Source organism: Falco rusticolus, chromosome 9 (assembly GCF_015220075.1).
Source record: "Falco rusticolus isolate bFalRus1 chromosome 9, bFalRus1.pri, whole genome shotgun sequence".
NCBI classification, from domain to species: Eukaryota; Metazoa; Chordata; class Aves; order Falconiformes; family Falconidae; genus Falco; species Falco rusticolus.
This window is the reverse complement of record NC_051195.1, coordinates 24,816,232-24,830,879: the sequence shown is the minus strand read 5'-3', so window position 1 is coordinate 24,830,879 and position 14,648 is coordinate 24,816,232.

Below are 14,648 nucleotides of genomic sequence, written 5' to 3'. Positions count from 1 at the left end.
TGTGCTCCTGGCTTCCATGATTTCCAGGATGGCTAGAGCCATCCACCTTCAGTCCTACAAGAGATACACACAGGGACAGCTGCATGGCATTGGTGAAGCAGCCCGCTGTGAAGACCTAAGGATGTTGTAGCTCAGTGCCCTCACTATACACCATACCTAATCTTTACTTTTCCACTCCTCCTTCCCCCAAGAATAGCATAGCTATGGGTGGGAAATACACTGAATGTTGCAGATATGCAGCATACTGGGAAAGCCCTGGTGGAATACTGGAATAGCCCCCAGTCATAATAAAGGTTCCTTTCCATTGCCCCAGTTACAGCCCATTACTGACTACAGGAAAAGCAGGAGCTGGACGTCCTCCAAATCTGCTGAACAGAGCACCAAGATGCTGATTACAAGGGAGAGGGCTCCTCAGGGTCTCTTCCTCAGCAGGACAGAGGCATCTGTGTGAAAGATCACACAGAAGGGTCTTATAGTCCCACAACTGGACGAATTTACACTCTGAGGTCCCTCTTCAGGCCCATCAATTACCTTTCATTAGAGGGGTGATGATTCTCTGCAAAATCTGATCTGCCTCTTGGGAAAACCACAGTTGCAGCATTTCACTCCAGAATACATTTCCACCGCTTCACTTTGCTCCGCAGAACCAAGGATGTAAAATAATTCTGGTAGTGAGTTAGCTAGCCCAAGAGCAGGCAACTTGGAGTCTATTCCTGCCTAGGCACTGGCATGACAGCTGTCTATTAAGATTAAGGTAATCTTTTTGTGCAAGACGTCAGCCAGCTTGACTCTCAGATTCCAGCTGGATTCACAGGGCAGGTGGCTGGAAAGGAATATATTTCCTTCCTGGTAAAGGGGGTGTATGTGAATTGGGCTTTCTGTGCAGCAGTAACCAAGGCTCATTTTCACTGCCTCACTTTTCAAAACAGAACCGCAATTAACCAGGAGATACTCAAGTTTGGGAGCAGGAAACTCAAAGAAGCCCTGATATCCTAATTATAGGCTGCTGCGTCTCCCAGCTGAAACAGTCATGGAAGGCCCTGCAGGAAGACCAGCTACCCACCACATCTGGAGCTTGTCATGAAGGGCCAGCCAGCCCTAGGGCCTGCCGTTCCTGATGTCATTCCTCAGCTGTATTAAAGAAGGCAGTCTCTGCTCTTCTGTGCGCGCTCTGTGCTGGGCTGCTGGCAAGTTACCAATTGAAGTCATGGTGGGAAGGCCTGAAATTCTTCCTTTCCATCTACATTTCCCCTTCAGTTTCTCATGCTCTCCAGACAGTTGGTCCTACAGCTTTCCTTCCCTGTTGCCCCGACCTGCTCACCACCCCAGTGAGGTGGTGACGGCATGCTGCCAGACATGCTGAACCTGAAAGTGTCCCCATCTTGCCCGGCAGTCACCCAGAGAGGGAGGCAGTATTTATCACCACTCTGTCGGCCACTGCCAGACACTCTTGCCATTAAGATGTCAAAACAGGTTTCTCTGGAAATCCAACAGCCCTGCAGACTTACCCTTGCCAGCAGCAGCCCCAGTTGGACATCTGTTCCCTTTCAACCTCACATGTACACTTAAAATGACAGTACTGTCCACTTCTTTGGGGGATTAGGCTCCTATTAAAGCTGCCTTCCACATGATTCATTGTTATCTCCTGGTGTTGATCTGATTTATGGATTGGTCTGTGTTAATTAAGGTCATAAAATTGGGAGCGGGAAAAGGCTTCCAGCACTGTGATGCAATGTTTAACATTGGGTTATTCTCCAGAGCCTATGTTATTTTGCAGAGGATGGGAGATAGCACAGCTGATGTCCTGTGGTCAGAAATGAGACTTAAGCCCCTTGCTGCCCCCTCAGCCTCAGGAAAGGAGACAAGTCACCAGGAAGATGAAACCATCTCTGCTCAGCATTGATTCACAGACACCAGTGAATTCATAGTCCAAGCTGTTACTATACAGATTAGGCTTGTGTCTACAGCCGCAGCTGAAAGTGGAGCTCTATTGTGCTAGGCACGGCACAAGCATCTTGTAAAGATTATCCCTGCCCCATGAAATGTTGCTAGGCACTCAGCCCATGGGCACATTGCAGTCTCTTCTGTGACTGCAGTGAAACAAAGACAGACCTGAACCCACTTTGGTCAGCTCAGGACCAACCAGCAACATAACCCTGGCCAAATGCCATCACTGTGGGTTACCGCTGTGCTCCCAAGGCACACTGAGCTCTGAGCTGCCACAGCAGGTCTGTACTCCTGCCCGAGTCACTACCAGGGCTCAGAGTATGAATCAGAAGGTGCGTTGTCACAAAAGCAGCACCCAGACATGGAACGACTGGCCACCACACCCAAGGTCACACTATAAGTCCACCAAAAAGTCAGGACCCAGGTGGTTGTAGCCGTCACGGTGCTTCAGGCACGCACTTCCCACAGGACCTGGACGTTGGTCCAGCAGCAGTGATGCCATCCTGTCAACAATGTCCTTTTACAATTAACTTTGGGGTTTGGTTTGGGATTGGGTTTGGGGGTTCTGGGGTTTTTGGTGAAAAAATCTTCAAAGCCCAGAGATTGTTGTGACGATAAAAACTACTGATGAGATTCACCTCTGATGCAGTAGCATGGACCTGGTTGATGCACATTTGGCCTCATGTGCCATGAAATAGGTGGATAACTACACACAAAACCAGAGCTACCTATTTCTATTTGTAAACTGCTCCGTTTTGTTTCACTACTCTTTTACAGTTTGTGACTTCTTACACTTTTACAACCTTCACTTATTTATTTTACAACATACTTGTGCCCACTGATAGCACAGGTTTACCTTTGACATGTGAACCTGACTTCCCCAGAAAGGGTGATTTCTTTCTGAGTTTGACTCTCCTCTTCCAGCCAATTTCATTACAAGGTTCCCATGAACTGGCTCAGAAATTCACTCATTGAGGCCATATTAGCCACCAGGGCCTTCATAAGCCTACAGTTATTACACTTTTATCTTAATATCAAACTTGGCCACTGTAAATCTGCTATGGCTCTACCATCAACCACAGCAAAAACATTTGCTTGATGCAGGCATGATGCAATCATATATGTTTCCAGTACTAGGCAAAAATATTTTATGTCCCATAAATAAAAATGAAAAGCAGTGCTTAATATTTTTGTCTGAATTTTCACTTTAAAAAAAAAAAGTCAAAAGCAGCATATAAATAAACTTAATTCTTCTGTTAAGAGTTTGCAGACTTTACCAGAGGGATATCCAAGTAGCAAAACCTGAACATGGTAAATTCTTCATCACATTAAGTCTTTATTTAAAGAGTGCATATGTTTAACAAAAAAAAAAAAAAAAAAGGTACAATTTATAGCCTAGTTGAAGGAATTTCTGGGTGAGTTTCTGTGACCTTTGTTATGCATGAGGTCAGATCGATTATCATAATGGTCCCTTCTGGCCATGAGCTACGAATCTGTTAATTTTAGCTCAATATCCTCTTTCTCTGGGGGCTAAGCTAACTGAAATGATATCACATTTTCCACTTTAGGACTAAAGACACACACACAGTCCCTACAGTTGAGCTGACATGTACTGCTGTACTATTGCACACAAATGTCTGTGTATATCTGGACCTTTATTCAGCTAGTTGATAAGTGACATTGTCCTCCTTGGATCACGAATTATTACTGATATCTCCGATGATCAAAATCAGCCTGAAATATACCTTCTGCTCCACCCTCCAAAAAACAGAACACTTAAAAAAGAATTAAATATTCATTTTTCTTCTGACAGAAATATTTAAGTTCCTGGTTTGGTGTTCCCCTTGTATTCTATTGACATATTATCATGGCTTATTTTCTTTTAGTGACCCCATTCCCATAGGTGGGGCTTTAAGAAAAGAGTAAACAGATACCATGATACTTAGCACTGCTGCAAAAAGCACTACAATTGTAGGTTATCAGAAGACAGATTGAACAATTTTGCAGTTAAGCACACCAATGTATTTCATGGCAGCAAAGCTTCTCGGTGGCCAAGTAAAAGCCACAAACTTCATTTCCAGATCCAGCTGTTCATATGATACAATGTTAAAAAAAGGTTCTTTTTCAACACAGATAATCCACCCACTGTTAACTGAGAGCTGACTACTCCATTTTGGGCTCCTTAAACTGAAATCAAAACATTTTGTGTTGGCCAGCGGAGAAGAAACATTCTGCTTCAAGTCACTTTTAATGCTCCTTTGCCTTTGGCCAGGTGCCTCCCGGCTGTTGCATGAAGCAGGGTGCAGCACACCTGAATGCTTTGCATGCTGCACCCCTCATCCAGTTGGAAATTTTGGATTCCACATTTTTCCTAATGGTACTTTCTGTGGGAAACAAATGACTTATCTGGTCTCTTTCTCCCAACTTGGAATGTAAACTAATAGTGATATATGAGGATTTCCCTTGAGTGAAAACATCAAATTTTTGCACAGCGTCTATCCAAGATGTTGAACTTGGACAGAGGAAAGCTTTGGTGAAAGCAGAGAGGAGGTTTTTAGCCCAGGAAAAATTACATAATGTTTCATCCTGATCAGTTCCCCAATCTGCTCCTCCACAGGGATATCCAAAGAGCTGTGCTGGTACAAAGGAAAGGAAGAAGGAAGACATGCTGAGGGCAGAAAAGAGTGGCAGGAAGCCAGGGCAACTTAATCCAGCTCTCATGAAACTACAGCCTCAGAAAGGGAAGGTCAAAATGGGGTTTACAACAGAAATGCAGACACAATATGATGATGGGGAGACAATCTGCCCTCCATAATATTCTTATTATCCTAAGCAAACAGAAGATGAGAATGAAGTACCATGGGCTGTTCTGTTGTGTTTGTGTAAGAATGCCATTTTAATTCACTTTCACCACTGCCTTTAAGTCAATACTTTTTTAGAGCTACATTCTCATGTGAAATCTATATCCTGGCAATTTGAATCAAGATTGCCCCAGGTCAGACACCTGTAAAGCTGAACTGCAACAGGAAAGAATGGCACTTCTGTATTAATAGGCAAGAGACAATTCAGTGTCATAGTTTTCGTGTTGGACCTTCAGGAGGCAGACAGACTTGCCATGTGATCACAAATGTCCACGTCATTATGCAATTTCTCATGAACCTTCCCCCTTCACTCATTTCCATACCCACTTGCAGAGAGGCAACTCAGGGAAGCAGATTCCAGTGTGATTTGGCATACAACAGATCCATGCCAAATCTGTCTAAAAACAAACACTTCTGTAGATTTAATCAGTTTTTGAAGACTAACACTCCAGGTTCTTTGCCTTTCCCAGACTTTGGTCTCCAAGATTTGTCTAGTGAGATTCCTGTGGCTTAGTCACTGAACGCTACAGTCAGGCAGGGGATTGGGAGAAGGAGGAAAGTCTGGTCATTTGCAGTTTATGCCAAAATAGAACTACTGTATATGTCCTCAACACTAAGCAAAATCTTGCTTTTAACTCCAAAAAATACAGCCAGTGCCTTGACCTAATGATTCACAATGCAAAACATGTGCTGTGGGTTCCTAACCACCTTCATCCCAACCAACCTACCCTTAGAGGATGCACTTATATGTACCCACAGCCCCTAGATGTTTTGCCAGCTGAGGTTAAGTGTGCAGAAAGTAACCTTAGTGAGATGTCTTTATAGCCCCCACTATCCCAACTGCCTGTGGTGAGAGCTAGGAGACCTTGCTCACAAGCAGCAGCAGACGAGTTGGGTTGGCTGATTGGGTTACCCTTCCCCATCTTTCCACCCTTCATTCTCTCAAGAGGATGCTGCCACTGGCTTAACTGCTCATGAAACTGTTCCTGAACTACAATACTTTACTTCCTGGTGTTTTAAAGGCTTTTCCAGATGTGCTGGTAACAAACTTCAGGAGAGGGATGAGACAAAGAGCTGAGAACAGCAATTTTACCACCCATTCCAGCTACACCCATGGGTGCACCATGGGTGACTCAACACCCCAAGCTCTTCAGCTTTGCTCGGAGGCCAGGGTCACCCAGCAGACAGCTCAGCAGTGCTTGAGTTGGAAGAAGAGCAAGCACTAGCAGACCAGGCCTTGAACATGCTGCCAGGAAGGGCACCTGGTGGCTCAGAGAAGTGCCACAGACACTCTCCTTGCCTTGTGTCTTCCAGCAAACAGTTAATGCTAATGCTGTGCAGGAGGCAGCTGCAGGGGAGAGATGCTGCGCTGGGCATCTCTGCTGCTGCTGCAGCCTGGAGTGGGTCCTCTCTTACAACCAGCTGCTAGGGTTATCTGAGTAATTTTGCTATGATTTACAGTAGAGGTACTAATTGCCTGGAAATGCTAAAGAATTATAGATCCTAAGGCATAAAACATCTATCAATCTTAACTCAACAAAATGTCTGCATATTATTACATAAGCTGAAGAACTATTATTTTCCCCATGCTAAGCACCTCTTAATTGAAATCCCTGATTGTTTTTTCCAGGCCCCTCTCCAGCCTGCCACCCAAAGATTAGCGATGCATGTAGTAATGTGTTGTTAATATGCAACGATGTGTGGTAGGGATTGCCCATAATTATTTCACCAATTCCCTCTGTGGTCTGGTCTTCTTATCGAAGCATGATTATTTCACAAATTCCATCTGTGTTCTCGCCTTCTTACTGAAGCAAAAGGGTCTTGCCAGACTTAATTGAAGTTGAATAAGAAGAAATTTTTCCAGGGGCCTCCCTCCACAAATTACAAATCCTATACATAACACTCAATTTTGCAGCCCATAATCACATTAGCAATGCCACTGAAGTGAACAGAGCTCCTTGGGTGAGTAAGAGTTACTTGCGCAAAAACGTATTTCAGATTTGGTTACAGCCTAGGTTGGACTCACTCCAACGGAAAGTTTCATATGCCCTAGTCTTGGTCTTAATTTTGGGTCAAAGTCCATCCTTTTAAGAAGTGATGTCAACTGCATATCAGATGAGTGTGGGCTTTCTATTTAAAGAATGGATTGTTTCTAACAACCTAATTCCACTGATGCTTTATGATTACAATCCTAAACACTGTTTTTGCAGCAGATAGATTAGAAATTGAAATAAAACCAAAGCATCTCGGTAAGGACGAGTCTTTTAAGCTGCACTGGATGGCATGCATGCACACCTCTGAGACACAATGAGAGACACATAAGCTGAACGGGACAGGACAGAGCCAGTTCTGACACCAAATACTATTTAACATAGTTCAAGTGCACGGAAATTACTGGGCTGGGATGTTCAAGCTGAAAGGAAAGTTGGGTACCTTGTTTCCAGCATAACTTTCAGACAATGGTGTGTTCTAGAGCTACAGGTACAAAGTTTCAAGCAAAGGCTCCATCTTCTGTAGGCAGTACAAAGCCTGTGGCATGCTTTGGGCTCACACAGTGGGGTCATTCACACCACCAGAAGACATGCCACAGCATTTCAGTTGCTAATGGAGACACTCATCTGGGGTTTGACAATTGACAATCCCCTTAGCTCCTCTCAGGCTCTGGCTGGCAGCCCAGCAGTATGGGTAGTCCTGTGCCACACCACTGCAAAGTCACACAGTCATGGGTCCTTTGGGAGTTACCATCTAGTTCCATTGAGACCCTTTTGTTCATAGAAAGTGCTGAAATAACTTCAGCCATCGCGGCCAACATTAGTGATTGTATAGCTCTCCAGAAACAAAACCACAAGGTTTCAGACTAACTTGTGCCACAGAGCTAGTCTGCACAACCAATGTCTGCACCACACATATCCACAACAGGTCAGAGCTGAAGGGCCCCTGGAGACTCATGAAACACTCCCCTCCTCACACAGGCATTTGACTTTTGGTCTTAATTGTCGCTCTTCTAGGCTAGATCTGGTTGCTTTCTCAGGGAGAAACAGCCCTGACTCACTCCGAAGCGGGAACCAGGCTCCCACAGTGTAGTCTCTCATCAGGATTTACACATTATACTACAACTTTGACAACCCCTGGGGCTTTGCCATGCTGACTTCTTATATAAGGTGCCCAGGCTTTCAAAAGAAAAAGGACTTCCCCACCAAAGAGGCCAGAATGGCCAGGTGGAGCTTCCCGAAAATCTACTACCAGCAATGTCCTTCCCACACCCCAAATGCCCTCCATAATACTGCAAACAATAAGTAAAAGTTTGCTTCCTATGAAGGATCTTTGAAAGTCCTTTGGGACTAAAGTACAGATCAGGACAATATAAGTCTTTGGGATAGCCAGTGCAGGAAACAATGAAACAATGTTCAATTTTTTATTATTTTTTAATAAAATGTATTCCATATTGTATAGCAATACTTCTGTGAGACTGGTCCTCAGTCACTTGCTGCCCTCAGCACACCCTCTTCACCTTCCCTGGGGGCACCTGACATTTTTAACATCAGCAAATTTGAATGTGATTTATTCAGTTTCTTAAATATAGCACTTACCTAGTTATAAAATACTGCCCCAATTCTTTTATATACAATAACCATTGTGCTTAGGATGACTTAAGTCATGTGTATTATTTTTTAAAAGAATTATATTTACATGGAATGTTTAAGGAAAGAATTTCCCAGATTCCGGAAGTAGAACCTCCTTCAGAACAGGAAGGAAATCATTAATTTTTACCTTTAAACCCAACAAGTGTAACGGTTTATTGCCCAGTGGGAAAACAGTGAGAGAGTTTCTCTTCAACTTGATGAGGTGGGTGTTTATATTAAGAGATTGTTCTGAAGGTCCGGTGCCACCAGAGAGTGAATAGTAACACTCAGATCATACCCCAAGCTCAAAACATTTTAGAGATGAAGTCAGTAGTATTTGCGGGGGGGGGGGGGGGGGTGTGCGGAAACAACAACAACATGAGGCACAGTGAAAGACAGGTACTTGCCCAAGGCCACCTCAGAGGCCAGTAGCAAAGCTGAGCACTGAATTCAGGGCTCCAGTCCCTCTCTTCTACTGGTCTGACCATGATTCCTTCCTCACTTTTAAAGCCTCAGTCTCAAAGGCTTTTTCTGTGGTGATTAATTCCTCCTTAATGGACACGACTTTAGGGGTGTACTCTGTCATACTGTGAGGTTCTAGTACACCTTGTCCCTAGATTTTGAGCTCAATACAAGGAGATTTAAGGAGATTAACTGTAACTCAGAATTTGATGGTATTTTGGAAAGTCCTATTTAGAAACTAAGAGAAGAGAATTAAAAAAATCTATGGCCTTGCTGCAGCAGGACCACTGTGTGTTCACATCTGTTCATACCTCCCAAGTGACCCCATTTCTGGAAATGCACAACACGGATGTGCAGGGATCTGAGGAGGGTGATATAACAGTGAGTGTGTTTTCCCAAATAATTTCTAAATCACTGTTCTTGCAAAGGTGAAGTGCCCCAAGTCCAACACAAATCAAGAGCAAAACCTCATCCCTCTTCAGACCTACAAGATTCTGCTCAACAGTAGAAGACCTGTGCCACCTCAAGTACCTTCTTTTGGCCAATAAAGTCTTAAGTAGTTCTGCTATCCGTGATCTTTTGATATGTGTGAGTAGCATGACACCAACACTGATATCCTGGCCACATAACGATGTGGGAAGTGCTGTCTAGCCCCTTCCACATTCCTGCTGGTGATTCAGTTCCCTTCATTCCCTGCTTTGCTGCACAACTTTGACAGTAAATAAGCTGCCCTGCTGTGTCCCAGAGGTAGGGCTGCATTTCAACAGTGGCAAAAGTAATTCCTGAACATAATAGTTTTATTTCCAGGCTTCAAAGCACTTTGAGATCCCTCAGAAGCTGCGGAGATATTACTCCTTCTATAGAATATTACTCCTCCTAAAGACATGCATTTATCCCTAGGACCCAAAGGCAAACACGGGGGAACTTCAGTCCTAGAGCTGAACTCCAGCTGCATTCACCACCTCATCTGTTATTTGATGGACTTTTGCCAATGGGCATTGTCAACAGGAAAGAAAAAAAGGAAGGAAAAAAAGACAACTTACAACTTTCCAGCTAGTATTTTAAGGCTGTGAATTACACACCATTTCCAAGAAAGGAGAAGTATAGACATTTTGAGCATGTGTTCTATATTTAGTTAGACATGGGGAAGGTATGCCACTTGTATGACTGGTGTTCCACTATGAGCATTGGATTAATCAGGAGAGCTAGGTGGAGGAGAGCTGCAGCCCCTTGAGCCATATCTTCCCCTTTGGCAAATTCATCCCTTCATGAGAATACAGCAAAAGATAACCAGTAGGGAAGAAGATTTGATGTTAGGATCTCCATCACATCCAGATACATCAGTGACTTTAAAGTATCTCCAGCTGACATGCATCAGTGAAAGCAAGCTCCATGCTGGCAGTGACTGAAACCTGTGGGATGTTTCATGTGCCGCCACTAACACCCATTTTCCTCCAGCTAGGGAAATGGGCTGTACAGCCCCTGATCCCTAATGTCAACTCTCAGGCATCACTTCTACAGAAGCCTCCCCCTGCCTTAAGAGCAAAACTAAACTTAAACCCCAAACACTTTCCTGAAAGTTTTTATTCCCTAAAACAGCACCCTCCTTTTACATATATATATATATATATATATAAAGTTTCCTTTATTTATTCATAGTCTGTCATTTCATACCAGTGAGCGGGCTGTGCCGAATCTGGTGGTGGGCACGTGTGTATGCCTGCACCCTGAACTGGATCAGATCAGAACTGCAGGACAGCAAAACTGTGTGTCCTAGAGCTTCTGTACTGCAAAGGACAACACATGTTTAACCTAGCATATGAGATTTGAGCTTTTAGAGCAATACATTTTGCTTTCCTAGTTTCTGTGAAGTAAGATGTAGCTACTGGGTGTGTAACTGAAACAAGTGTGGCAAGCCATACCCTTGTTACAATTCCTCCTCTGTGGGATTAGCAGTTCTCAGAACTGGGCACCAGCATGCCACAGGCCAGCAGCTGAGGGGATTTGCTAACCTGCATCCTCTCTTTCTAACATCTGTGATTCAGTGCACCGAAGATTCACCTTCTCTAAGGACAGAATTTGCACCTGTGCCATTGCTTACTGTTGGGCTTCAAGAGGCAGAGCACCTCCATCATTTGCACCTCAAAGGATCAGAGCTGCAGATCCTCTTGCAGTGACTCAGAACAACCTCAACCATCTCAGCCTGAAGCTCTGCAGAGCACTAGGGACAGACATACCAGCGTGTAACTGGACACTGATTCACAGTTTATGTCTGACTTCATTGTCAGGACTTGGGAAAAAGGAGGGAAAGAGGGAAGGGAGAACTGGATTGAAGTCAAAGTCATTAATATCCTTCTACTTGAAGAACAAATCCAGAGAGCAGAGGCAAGTAAGGTCAGATGTATATTAAAGTAGTGAGATATAAAAGCCACCAGGCACAGCTGAAGTCACAGAGCAATATTTGCCTTCTCCCCCCCCCCCCCCCCCCCCCAACTGAAGAATTCTTGTCTAAGCAAAATTAAATATCTGGGCAGAAACTAATCCATATTTATGATCCTTGGTGCTGAGGCTGAGTGAAGCAAGCTGCCAGATGCAGGGTGGAGGCAGTTGAAAACGAGCTGCTCTGGGCCTTAGGGATATCACCATTACTGTGCCACAGAGTGTGCGCACTGAGTTAGAGCTGCACAAAGCGCTGTTGCAAGTGTGGTCACCTCTGGGCTCCCTGTGATTTGCAGAGCTGGCAGCGCATCCTTGTGCAGTAGACAGAAAGATGTTTGGGATCTCTGAACCACTATGCTGTACTTCCCAGCATGGGAGGGAGGGTACTTGGTAAACTGAGATGGCTCAAAATGAGCAATTCTAAAGCTGCAACTCATACCCTGTTACTAAATGAAGAAGCCCCTTCCCATACTACTGCCCAGAACTGACTCATTGTGAAATCAGTGGGAAGAATGTCTGCACTTTCACTGGCAGGTCCTTGAGAAACCACTGGGAAATATATTTTCATAAATACCTGCGTTTTTCACAAATCCGGTAGAGACATCTCCATCTAGTGGTCCGGCCAGGAAAGAGAGGCTTACAGGCTGCAGCTCAACCTACGCTGAGCAAGCCCACTCTGTTTCATGTGCTTTGGCTTCGCCAGCTGCACATTGATATAGCAACATTTCCCAAACTTCCAGGGGGTCCTGTTAATGTCAGAGAAAGGCCTGGAGATTCTTGGCCGGACACTCCGCTGTGAGCTATAGCCCAGATTCCACCCACTCAGCTCAGCCAGAGCAGAAGGGGATCAAATTGTCATCTCAACATCTGTTTTGAATCTGGTAAGAGAGATGCTGTAGTGTCACACATATGCACACACGTACACACACACTCAAGTGCTTACAAATATCAGGCTGTGGTGACATCCAAGTGGTTTCAGAAGGTGGAGGTGTGAGTGAGGAGAAAATCTGGCCGTTCATCAACACATAACTACTATTTACTTGGCTTCCCGTAAGAGTAAGTATAGCAAGCGATAGCAAGCAACACAACATTAATGCCTTCATCTCCCCAGCATTCCTGAGAAGCAGGGCAGTATTGCCAGCCTCACTTCACGGTTGGGGAACCAAAGACCAAGAGTAGCCAAAGTGAGCCAAACCAAGTCCCATGCAGGCTAGAGGCAGAATGAGGAGGGGAGTGTAGATCCTCCACCGTTCAGCCTAGCCTGCTTGCTGACTCCACACTTACTGACTCACTCTGGAGCCTGGAAGAGGGTCCAGAGCAAAGCTACAGCCCAGTATAAACACAGTAATACAGTTTAATTCCCCAAGCTTTGTGTAAAGTAGTATCTCAGCCAGGGGACACACTCAGATACCTCAACAGGAGAGCTTCGTGTTGTCACCAAGTATGATGATGAATTGCCTGCTGTAAGGTAGATTTCATCCTGTGCAGGAGATGGAGAAAAAGCCATAAAGATAGCTCACAAGAGTATGGAGGGGAGTGGGGCTGGGTCCTTCTGCTGTTCAGGCACAGTGCATCACCTGCCACCGGGTCTTGGTCCCAAACTGAGCATTTTGAGGGGCAGCCAAAAGGGGAGAGTGGAAATGGATGGGCAGGTATAAAAAATGGCAGGGACTTCACGCACTGTAAGCAGACACATTTGGGAAGGAAAAAGCAGCCTAAGAAAATGGAACTTTGAATTTCCCTCTAGACACAGGGTATTAAAAATAATCCCAGCTGAACTTTACCCACCTCTCTCACAGCATCTCCCAGCTGCTTCAAAAATAAACAGCTCACTCTGGGTGGAGCTGCAGCCGCACATGGTTTTGGGGTCCCAGCCTGAGTGCAGAGGTGGTCAATAGAGCTTCTCTGGTCCAGCTGTCCAGAGGGGTCTGCCACATATAGCCTGTGACTGCAATGCCAACTGCCCCAAGGATAGGACAGTGAAACTAAGTAGAAGGACTCTGAGGCCACAAGCCTGTTCCCACACTGTTTCCACAAGCTGCTCCTTGCAGACCTGCAGCCCCCCAGGCTCACAGACTGTCCTGCCCCACAGCCACTGCACTGCCCTGCCTCAGCACAGCCTGCGTTCCCACCCAGCTACCAGCTGCCTTCAGTGCAGCTCTTGTGAACGCTTCATCCCAGTTTGCTCCCACTCAGAAACCCACCACATGCACCGGCCCACCCTGCTTTGCCCAGTGCTTCCACACAGCCCCCACCTACTTGCTGGCACCCACACATGTTCCCACCAGCAGTCCCTGCCCCCCTGGTCTCACCCCTCTTTTCCACCATACTCCACCTCATGATGCTGCTTTGCCCCAAAGCCACAGACCCCCAGCACACCACTCCTTTCTGAGATATCTGTCCTATTTTCTCAGTCCTGGGCATCTTGTGCAGGTAGGTTTTGAGGTAATCCTATGTTTTTCCAACAGTACTGCTGGTGGCACCCCCCTCCTCATCCTACCCCAGCACTCACATGGGGCAGCACCTTGCCAGATGCCCCAAGAAGAGAAGGCATTAGACCTTGCCCCCAGCATGTCAGGATATAACCTCCAGGTTACAAGCTGCCAGGGCACACACGCTGCATTTTAAGAGGCTTTAGCACAAGTTAAGCACATTCCAGTGTCCATGGGACTCCTTTTACCCACAGACTCTCCAAACCTGGGACAAAAGTTTCATCAGGAGGGCACGGGTGCCTGGTGGAGTCAGGGGCAGGATGAGGTGCATGCTGGGTCCCTAGAAGACCCAGGACCTCTCAATGACCATGTTGAACCACTAACAGTTGTCACAGACTGCATCTCTCCTCTGGAGCTAGGCCAGCAGCAAGTCTGGCAGTGTGGGAGTTGGGGAATACAAAACTGAGGTTTCATCAATGCCAGGGAAGGGGACACAGCTTTGAGTGTGAAACAGTTCCCGACTGGCTCTCGGGTTTTAAGTGTTTTATGTTGCAGCCTCTACTTCTTTAAATTATCTGAGGTAAGTCAGGTATACAAAAGTTCCTGCAGCAGGCTCTGCTGATCTTCAGACACTAGAAAGCTTTTAATTTTTTAACATTGTCTCCCAGGGACTGCACAATCTGACAGGTACCTGGGCAGATGACAAAGGAGCCCATCCCAGGCTGCAATGCTGCTCTCTGTCAAGTTCTCTTTCTGTCCCCCTCTCAGTCTAAAGACCAGGATCCCTTCCACCCTTGAATCCTGCCAACTTCTAAGACTGTACAGAAACCCCCAGGGGAGGTGGAAACCACTGTCTGCAGCAGACTCCAGGTCTCTAGCAAGTT